Source organism: Salvelinus sp. IW2-2015, unplaced genomic scaffold, assembly GCF_002910315.2.
Source record: "Salvelinus sp. IW2-2015 unplaced genomic scaffold, ASM291031v2 Un_scaffold3523, whole genome shotgun sequence".
In the NCBI taxonomy this organism is placed as follows: domain Eukaryota; kingdom Metazoa; phylum Chordata; class Actinopteri; order Salmoniformes; family Salmonidae; genus Salvelinus; species Salvelinus sp. IW2-2015.
In genome coordinates, this window is record NW_019944803.1 from 39,306 (window position 1) to 49,478 (window position 10,173).

A 10,173-nucleotide genomic window follows, 5' to 3' on the forward strand; every position below is an offset into this window, starting at 1 on the left:
TAGTAATCTACAGAATAGTAAAGTTCCCATAGTTTTCCAACCCTCTAGTAGTAATCTACAGAATAGTAAAGTTCCCATAGTTTTCCAACCCTCTAATAGTAATCTAYAGAATAGTAAAGTTCCCATAGTTTTCCAACCCTCTAGTAGTAATCTATAAAATAGTAAAGTTCCCATAGTTTTCCAACCCTCTRGTAGTAATMTAYAGAATAGTAAAGAGCAAGCATGTGATAAAATAATAATCTTTATTTCACAGAAGTACAAACGTATAAAGTAAGAAAAACAGCTTATATTGTTGTACACCAAAGCAGAGAAATACACTATGTACATCTATAATGGACGTGTTAATATATATAGCTCTGGTCCAGGGCGACGTTGAGAACATTACCAAACCACAACCTGGACCAGAGCTATTTTTCTCTATATAAAACCAACAGCGTTAGCCCTTCCCTCCCAAACTGCTCAGCAGTGCTTGACATGGACTGAAATAGGTGCCGGTACTCATTTTAGGTGCCGGTATTGTTTATATTCAGGTGCAGGAGCTCCACAATACATTTATATTCTATAAGAGGAACATTTGAGGTGCTGGTACTCTGCTCCAGTGAGCTCCTACCCAAGTCAAGCACTGCTGCTCAGCCAACAGAGCTCCTGCCCAAGTCAAGCACTGCTGCTCAGCCAACAGTTTTGCACATCAAGAAATAAAGAAAATATGATACACTGATAAATTGTCAACAGAAAAGATACAGACATAGATATATAGCCTGGTCCAAGACATATACACTACCGGTCAAAAGTTTTAGAACACCTACTCATTCAAGGGTTTTTCTTTTCATTTGACAATGTTCTACATTGTAGAATAATAGTGAAGACATCAAAACTAAAATAACACTCCAATGAACGTATCCTCTGCAGCAGAGGTAACCGCTGGGTCTTCTTTCCTGTGGCGGTCCTCATGAGAGCCAGTTTCATCATAGCGCTTGATGATTTTTGCGACTGCACTTGAAGAACTTTCAAAAGTTCTTGACATTTTTCGTATTGACTGACTTTCATGTTTTAAAATAATGATGTACTGTCATTTCTCTTATTTGAGCTGTTCTTGCCATAGTATGGACTTGGTCTTTTACCGAACAGGCTATCTTCTGTATACCACCCTACCTTGTCACAACACAACTGATTAGCTCAAACGCATTAAGAAGGAAAGAAATTCCACAAATTAACTTTTAACAAGGCACACCTGTTAATAGAAATGCATTCCAGGTGACTACCTCATGAAGCTGGTTGAGAGAATGCCAAGAGTGTGCAAAACTGTCATCAAGGCGAAGGGTGGATACTTTGAAGAATCTCAAATATAAAATATATTTTCATTTGTTTAACAGTTTTTTGGTTACTACATGATTCCATATGTGTTATTTCATAGTTTCCAATGTCTTCACTAATATTCTACAATGTAAAATAGTCACAAATAAAGAAATACCCTTGAATGAGTAGGTGTGTCCACACTTTTGACTGGTACTGTACGTACATTTTTATTTGATACATTTTAGAATAAGGCTGTAACGTAACAAAATTTGGAAAAGGTCGAGGGGTCTGAATATTTTCCGAAGGCACTGTATATAGCCTGGTCCCAGATCTGTGCTTTTGCCAACTCTAATGTCATTTTCAAGCTTAAAGGCAATTCCATATGAAGTTGTCAAGAGCCTGGCACACAGGCCAGGGCATATCAAGAGCCTGGCACACAGGCCAGGTTATCTCAAGAGCCTGACACACAGGCCAGGTTATCTCAAGAACCTGACACACAGGCCAGGTTATCTCAAGAGCCTGACACACAGGCCAGGTTATCTCAAGAACCTGGCACACAGGCCAGGTTATCTCAAGAGCCTGACACACAGGCCAGGTTATCTCAAGAACCTGACACACAGGCCAGGTTATCTCAAGAACCTGACACACAGGCCAGGTTATCTCAGAGCCTGGCACACAGGCCAGGTTATCTCAGAGCCTGGCACACAGGCCAGGTTATCTCAGAGCCTGGCACACAGGCCAGGTTATCTCAAGAGCCTGGCACACAGGCCAGGTTATCTCAGAGCCTGGCACACAGGCCAGGTTATCTCAAGAGCCTGGCACACAGGCCAGGTTGTATCAAGAGCCTGGCACACAGGCCAGGTTATCTCAAGAGCCTGGCACACAGGCCAGGTTATCTCAAGAGCCTGACACACAGGCCAGGTTATCTCAAGAGCCAGACCAGGGTATATCAAGAGCCAGACCAGGGTATATCAAGAGCCAGACCAGGGTATGTATATTATTATATTGACCTGACATGGACTTTGGTGGAACATTGATACTAGAAACAGACAATAGAACGATGCAGAATTCAATTGCATTTTCTTGACCGTTCAATTCTTACTTTGTAATTCAGCGTTGTTGGGAAAAGGGCTCTCGTCAGTAAGCATTTCACAGTAAAGTCTACATCTGTTGTATATGGCACATGTGACAAATACAATTTGATTTGATACCATTTTTCACAATTATATCCCATTTTCCCAATAAATGGTTTGTCTTTACCAATAATAAAAGAGCTTCAAACAAACAAGCATGTTGTGTTGTGACAGTGTCCTGTGGTAGGATGTCCTATTCTCACGAGGAAGAGAATTGCTATTACATATACCCAGTGCTTGACATGGATTGAAATAGGTGTCGGTACTCATTTTGGTTGCCAGTACTGTTTATATTTAGGTGCAGGAGCTCCACAATACTTTTGAGATAATATTCAAATAACAGGAACAAGAGCCCAAGCAGTTGAACATTGACCCAGCCAAGCCGCACTGCTTCTTGACACGATGCCCGCTTAACCCGGAAACCAGCTGCACCAATGTGTCGGAGGAAACACCGTACACCTGGCGACCGTGTCARCGTGTACTGCGCCCGGCCCGCCACAGGAGTCACTAGAGCGCAATGGGACAATGAAATCTTGGCCAGCCAATCCCTCTCCTAACCCGGACGACACTGGGCCAATTGTGCGCTGCCTCATGGGTCTTTTAGTCACGGCCAGCTATGATCGAACCCGKGTCCGTAATGACRCTTCTAGCACYGCGATGCWGTACCTTAGACCGCTGCGCCACTCGGGAGGCCCCCGCAAATTGATTATAACAAACAATTGGTCCCCCAAAAATGMATCCCTCTGTTGAATTTCAAAATCCCGATGTGGCCCTCGAGCCAAAACTGATAATCACGGCTAAGGTCTCCCTCCTTTTGAAGATGAGGCAGAGATGATACCACAGCTCCAGAAGAATCTGTCAGCCTATTTCTGGTAAGATGTTAAGAGCATTGTGATGAAACAGACTTGAAGCTTCTCTTCAAACAAACAATCGACTTACCTTTACCTTTATAGATAATGACATTATCCAACCAGACTGAACACCAACACCGGTAGAACTACCCAGCACCCCACCACAGTACCAATGTGGACAACACTGGTAGACTACCCCTACAGGACCATGTGGCAACACTGGTAGACTACCATCACTCCCACCCACAGGACATGTGGACAACACTGGTAGACTACCCCACTACCCCACCACAGGACCATGTGGACAACACTGGTAGACTACCCCACTACCCACCACAGGACCATGTGGACAACACTGGTAGACTACCCACTACCCCACCACAGGACATGTGGACAACACTGGTGACTACCCCACTACCCCACCACAGGATCCATGTGGACAACACTGGTAGACTACCCACTACCCCACCACAGTACCATGTGGACAACACTGGTAGATACTACCCACTACCCCACAGGACCATGTGGACAAAACTGGTAGACTACCCCTACCCCCACAGGACCATGTGGACAACACTGGGGTGACCCCACTCTAACCATCACAACAACCCTAACCCTAGAGTCTCAATGCTACTATAGTCCTGATGGGATATCTTGTGTAAAATTGTACTGACTGTACTTGAAGGGTGACATCTGTAGGATTCAGTATGTTATGGAAACTGAATGGTGGACAGCTGTAGGATTCAGTATGTTATGGAAACTGAATGGCGACCAGCTGTAGGATTCAGTATGTTATGGAAACTGAATGGCGACAGCTGTAGGATTCAGTATGTTATGGAAACTGAAGGGTGCACAGCTGTAGGATTCAGTATGTTATTGGAAACTGAATGGTGACAGCTGTAGGATTCAGTATGTTATGGAACTGAATGGCGACAGCTGTAGGATTCAGTATGTTATGGAAACTGAATGGCGACAGCTGTAGGATTCAGTATGTTATGGAAAACTGAATGGCGACAGCTGTAGGATTCAGTATGTTTATGGAAACTGAATGGCGACAGCTGTAGGATTCAGTATGTTATGGAAACTGAAAGGGACAGCTGTAGGATTCAGTATGTTATGGAACTGGACGACCTTAAAGGACATCTAGGGGGTGACTCATGACTCATGTAAAAGTTGCCATTTTCTATATGCATAGCAAGGCTTTGGCACAGATAACACATTGTATTGTTAGAGGTAGGGCAAACATTATCCATCACAAACACATCTTTAAGTCTGAAGTACAATTCGACTGGATTTGAAATATTATTATTAATCAGGGTTTGAATTTTAAAAAATCATCATTGCTTAAGTTCACTTTGTTATCAATGAGACAATCACTTTCCGTCGATCATTATCACAGAAACATGAGCACATGAAATATGATAATTACGATGAATCATGAAAATAACATGATCGTGTGTTGAAAAGGACATGTTTCCCACGTGGCAACCCTAATCTCTACAGAGTACACTAGTGTTGACCAGAGCTCCGTGGACCTAGTCAACACTGGCACCTCTAATCTCTACAGAGTACACTAGTGGTTGACCAGAAGGGCTCCGTGGACCTAGTCAACACTGGCACCTAATCTCTACAGAGTACACTAGTGTTGCCAGAGCTCCGTGGCCCTAGTCAACACTGGCAACCCTAATCTCTACAGAGTACACTAGTGTTGACAGAGCTCCGTGGACCTAGTCAACACTGGCACCCTAATCTCTACAGGTCACTAGTGTTGACCAGAGCTCCGTGGACCTAGTCAACACTGGCACCTAATCTTACAGAGTACACATAGTGTTGACCAGAGCTCCGTGGACTAGTCACCACTGGCACTCTAATCTCTACAGAGTACACTAGTGTTGACCAGAGCCTCGTGGACCAGTCACTACACTGGCACCCTAATCTCTACAGAGTACACTAGTGTTGACCCAGAGCTCCGTGGACCTAGTCACACCTGGCACCCTAATATCTACAGAGTAACTAGTGTTGACGCAGAGCTCTGTGGACCTAGTATCAACACTGGCACCTAATCTCTACAGAGTACACTAGTGTTGCCCAGAGCTCCGTGGACCTAGTCACACTGGACCTAATCTTACAGAAGTACACTAGCTGTTTGACAGAGCTCCGTGGACTAGGTCAACACTGGCAACCCTATCTCTACAGAGTACATAGTGTTGACCAGAGCTGCCGTGGACCTAGTCAACCACTGACACCCTAATCTCTACAGAGTACACTAGTGTTGACCAGAGCTCGTGGACTAGCAACACTGGCACCCCTAATCTCTACAGAGTACACTAGTGGAACCAAGAGCTCCGTGGGCCTACGGTCAAACTGACATCCCTAATCTGTACAGAGTACACTGTTGTTGACGCAGAAGCTCCGTGGACCTAGTCAACACTGGTGCACTATGGGAACAGGGTTTCATTTGGACAAATAAATACAGACGGTGAAATATAATACATACTGTATTTGAGCTTCATATCATTGACTGTGAGAACGTTGCTGAGATACAGTTTAGCTAACATCTCAACAACAAACAACAACAACAACAACAAAAAATAACATATATATCAGGCAACTATTTCATGTCTGTTGTGTAATATATAGAATACAACATACAACCAGCTTCAATAGGATCCATGGCACTAGGTAATAGCTTTGAGAGAACTGACAGTTGTTGAAATCCAGCTCTGAAAGGCAAGTCTGAGTGAAAGGCCACCTTGTGTTTCCCATGACTACAGCAGCGATGTAAAGAACCAACAAATAACATCACGTATCGCTGTCATGCAGAGCAGAATGATGCTGTCTGGATGCTTGGGAATGGGAGGGACGAAACTGATGTCAGTGCTGGTTTTTTATCTGAAGTGTTTAAATACCTCTTCATAATGGGTGACGATGAGGGATACTGATTATTAGTCTGTCTGGCCATGGGGGGGTCATGTAAACTGTAAAGGTTTCAGCAGACTGGGACTCTGTAGATGTCAATTCTCTACACTCCAGACCATGGGAGAACGGCAACACAACGGATAGTGGTAGTCTGGTCTGGTGGAGGTCTGGTCTGGTGGAGTCTAGTCTAGTGGAGTCTGGTGGAGTCTAGTCTGGTGGAGTCTACGTCTAGTGGAGTCTGTGCGTCTAGCTGGTGGAGTCTAGTCTCGTCTAGTCTAGGTAGTCCTAGTCTTGGAGTCTAGTCTAGTCTAGTGTCTGTAGTTCTAGTCTAGTGGAGTCTGGTGGTCGTCTAGTCTAGTCTGGTAGTCTAGGTCTGGTGGAGTCTAGTCTGTGAGTCTAGTCTGGTTTTCTAGTTGGTGGAGTCTAGTCTTGTGGAGTCTGGGAGTCTAGTCTAGTCTGTTGGTAGTCTAGTCTGGTGGAGCTCTAGTCTAGTCTAGTCTGGTAGTCTAGTCTGGTCTGTGGAGTCTAGTCTGGTTCTGGTCTAGTCTAGTCTGGTCTGGTCTGGTCTAGTCTAGTCTGGTCTGTGGTAGTCTAGTTGGTCTGGTTGGAGTCTAGTCTAGTTTGGTCTGGTGGAGTTCGTCTAGTCTGGTAATGTGTGGAGTCTGTAAGTATCCACATTGTGAGCTTGTTACAATACATACATCATGACAGATTTGACGAAAATCTATTAGTTAGATCAGATTGTTGAATGTGTTTCCAGTCTGGTCAATAAGACATCTGTGTTCCATTGGACTCCTTTAACGCAACTATGCAAGATACAGGAAGTTATGACGTCAATCAGAACACTGCTAGTGATTGGCCAGCATGGATCATGGCCGAACTCTGTCCCTCCTTTTCATCCAATGACCAATAGCAGCAGCCGTGTTTTCAGGGGTGTTCCTTCTTCCTTGAATTGCAGTTTCTATTCTGCAGAATGCCCTAATCTATCTATACCCTCTTCATGACAGTCTTACAACTGTTTATAATGCCAAATGGTCTCTACAATAATGCCTGATGATACTTCTTGCATTTGAAATGAAATGAAGGACCATATATATGATCAGGTACACAGAAAGTGATACTATGTGAAAGGTAGAGACCAGACCTATACCTTGTTCAGGTCAGTGAAGTTCAGGGGTTGTTGTTAGTTGGCTCCATACTGTACAGTACGTAGCGTTGAGCCTCATAGCCAATCAGATGATGTTAAACTCCAGTGGAGGAGTCAGTCATTCGTTTCAACATGTCGTTCGTTGGCAGGCAGCGATCAGCCCGGCACACGCTCCAGATGGCTTGCGGTAGCATGGTGGATTGTGGGTAGTGTTTTGTGGATGCTGCACCCATCTGTTGAGGGTGTGGCCGGTGGGAGACAAGGGGCCTATAAGGCTGAGAGGAGGGCCAACCTAGGCTGAGAAGAGGAGGAGGAGGAGAGGAAGTTAGATAAGAGAAGGGATGAGGATAGGAACAGAAGGGGGAAGGAAAGCGACAGACAGACCAGGCCCTGCATTAACTGATAGGCTGCTGATGGAAGAAGAGAAGACACAGACAGACAACAGACAGACAGACAGACAGACAGACAGACAAGAACAGACAGACAGACACGGCAGGCCAGGCAGGCAGGCAGGCAGGCAGGCAGGCAGGCTCAGGCAGGCAGGCAGGCAGACAGAACAGACAGACAGACAGAACAGACAGACAGACAGACAGACAAGACGACAGACAGACAGACAAGACAGACAGCAGACACAAAGCAGACCAGGTACCAGACAGACAGACAGAGCAGAGCAGACAGACAGTACGACAGACAGACACAAAGCATGCTAATGGATATATGTCTTACACCATTTAAAGGCAAGGTACTGTTATTTTTCATACAGACAAGGCTAAATACAGAGGCTGAGACAATACGAGGCTACACAGAAAGCCATCCTCACACCAACTCATAGAGATCACAGAAGGGGTTCAGCAGTATTGTGGGTGGATGAGAGTGGGTTAGTCAAATCACATCTTCTTTGTCACATGCTTGGGAACAACAGGTATGAACTAACAGTGAGAATGTTTACTATAGGGCCCTCCCACAACTACAGAGAGAAATAACTAGAGAAAATAAAGAAAAGTTAAACAAGTATAATAAATACCCAATGATAAACAATAAGGAAGAGACCGTTTTTTCTACAACCCTAACTATTTATATGTCTCTTCTCTGTCTGTCTGTCTCTCTCTTATCATCCCCGACCTCTGTCATTATGCAGGGCCTGTCTGTCAGAGAAAGGCATTATTACATGTATTTTGTGTTGTTCCTCTCTTCCCTTCTCTCCTCCTCTTCCTTCTCTCTCCTTCTCTCTTCCCTTCTCTCTCTTCCTCTCTCCTCCTCTCTCCTCTTCTCTCTCCTCCCTCCACTCTCTCTCTCTTCCCTCTCCTCCTTCCCCTTCTTCTCCTCTCTTCCCTTCTCTCTCCTTCTCTTCCCTTCTCTCCTCCACTTCCCTTCTCCCTCCTCTCTCTTTCTCTTCCTCCTCTTCCCTTCTCTCCTCCTTTTCTCTCCTCCCTTCTCTCTCTCTCCTCTTCCCTTCTCTCTCCTCCCTCCCCTCTCTCCTCTCTCCTCTCCCTTCCTCCTCTTCCCACTTTTCCTTCTTCCCTTCTCGTCTTCCCTTCTCTCCTCTCTTTTCTCTCCTTTCTTCTCTTCTATCTTACCGACTCTCCTTTTCCCTCATCTATATACACGGAGTACCAGTACCGAGTCAATGTGCAGGGGTACGAGGTAATTGAGGTATTGATAGTCCAGGTAGTTATTTGGTTAACTATTTAACTAACTATTTATCAGTCTTATGGTTTGGGGGGGTAGAAGCTGTACAGGGTCCTGTTGGTTCCAGACTTGGTGCATCGGTACCGCTTGCTGTGCTGTAGCAGAGAGAACCGTATATGATTTGGGGGGCTGGAGTCTTTGATCATTTTTAGTGCCTTCCTCTGACACCGCCTGGTATAGAGGACCTGGATGGCAGGGAGCTCGGCACCAGTGATGCAGCCAGTCAAGATGCTCTCAATGGTGCAGCTGTATAACTTTTCGAGGATCTGAGGGCCCACACCAAATCTTTTCAGCCTCCTGAGGAGGAAGAGGTGTTGTTGTGACTTCTTCATGACTGTGTTGGTGTGTTTGGACCATGATAGATCCTTAGTGATGTGGACTTGAAGCTCTCAACTCCACTACAGCCCCGTCAATGTGAATGGGGGCGTGCTCGGCCCTCCGTTTCCTATAGTCCACGATCAGCGCTCCGTTGTCTTGCTGACACTGCCAGGTCTCTGACCTCCTCCCTATAGGCTGTCTCATTGTCGTCTGTATTCCGGCCTACAACCGCCACGTCGTCAGCAAACTTAACGATGGTGTTGGAGTCGGTGTGCGGCCACACAGTCGTGGGTGAACAGGAGGGGACTAAACACGCACCCCTGAGGGGCCCCCGTGTTGAAGGTCAGTGTGGCAGATGTGTTGTTGCCTACCCTTACCACCTGGGGGCGGCCCATCAGGAAGTACAGGATCCAGTTGCAGAGGGAGGTGTTTAGTCCCAGGGTCCTTAGCTTAGTGATGAGCTTTGARGGYACTATGGTGTTGAACGCTGAGCTGTAGTCAATGAATAGCATTCTCACATAGGTGTTATTTTTGTCCAGGTGGAAAAGGGCAGCGTGGAGTGCAATAGAGATTGTGTCATCTGTGGATCTGTTGGGGCGGTTTGCAAATTGGAGTGGGTCTAGGGTTTCTGGGATAATGTCCACACCACACCAGTGATAAGGGTTAGAGGTCAGTGATAAGGGTTAGAGGTCAGTGATAAGGGTTATAGGTTAGAGGTCAGTGATACGGGTTATAGGTCAGTGATAAGGGTTATAGGTTAGAGGTCAGTGATAAGGGTTAGAGGTCAGTGATATAGGTTAGAGGTCAGTGATACGGGTTA

The 10,173-nt window shown here is 45.5% G+C and overlaps 2 long non-coding RNA genes across 5 annotated transcripts in view; one reads left to right on the top strand and one right to left on the bottom strand.

Annotated features, from left to right (window-relative positions):
- Positions 1-3,499: 3,499 nt before the first annotated feature.
- On the bottom strand, positions 3,500-5,565 carry LOC112076028 (uncharacterized). Of its 4 annotated transcripts, XR_011477567.1 has the most exons (6): positions 5,340-5,391; positions 5,147-5,275; positions 4,963-5,085; positions 4,326-4,832; positions 3,679-4,283; positions 3,500-3,635 (listed from the first exon to the last, which is right to left on the bottom strand). It is a non-coding gene; the product is annotated as an uncharacterized lncRNA (long non-coding RNA). The 4 variants fall into 4 exon arrangements; XR_011477565.1 differs by having other exon boundaries at positions 3,679-4,832; positions 5,340-5,384; XR_011477566.1 differs by having other exon boundaries at positions 3,679-4,832; positions 5,211-5,275; positions 5,340-5,383.
- Positions 5,566-6,364: 799 nt separating this feature from the next.
- LOC139025900 (uncharacterized) overlaps positions 6,365-10,173 on the top strand; it is a 4,593-nt gene continuing 784 nt past the window's right edge. Inside the window, exon 1 of the long non-coding RNA XR_011477568.1 lies at positions 6,365-6,425. This is a non-coding gene — a long non-coding RNA (uncharacterized lncRNA). The remainder of the gene's footprint in view (positions 6,426-10,173) is intronic.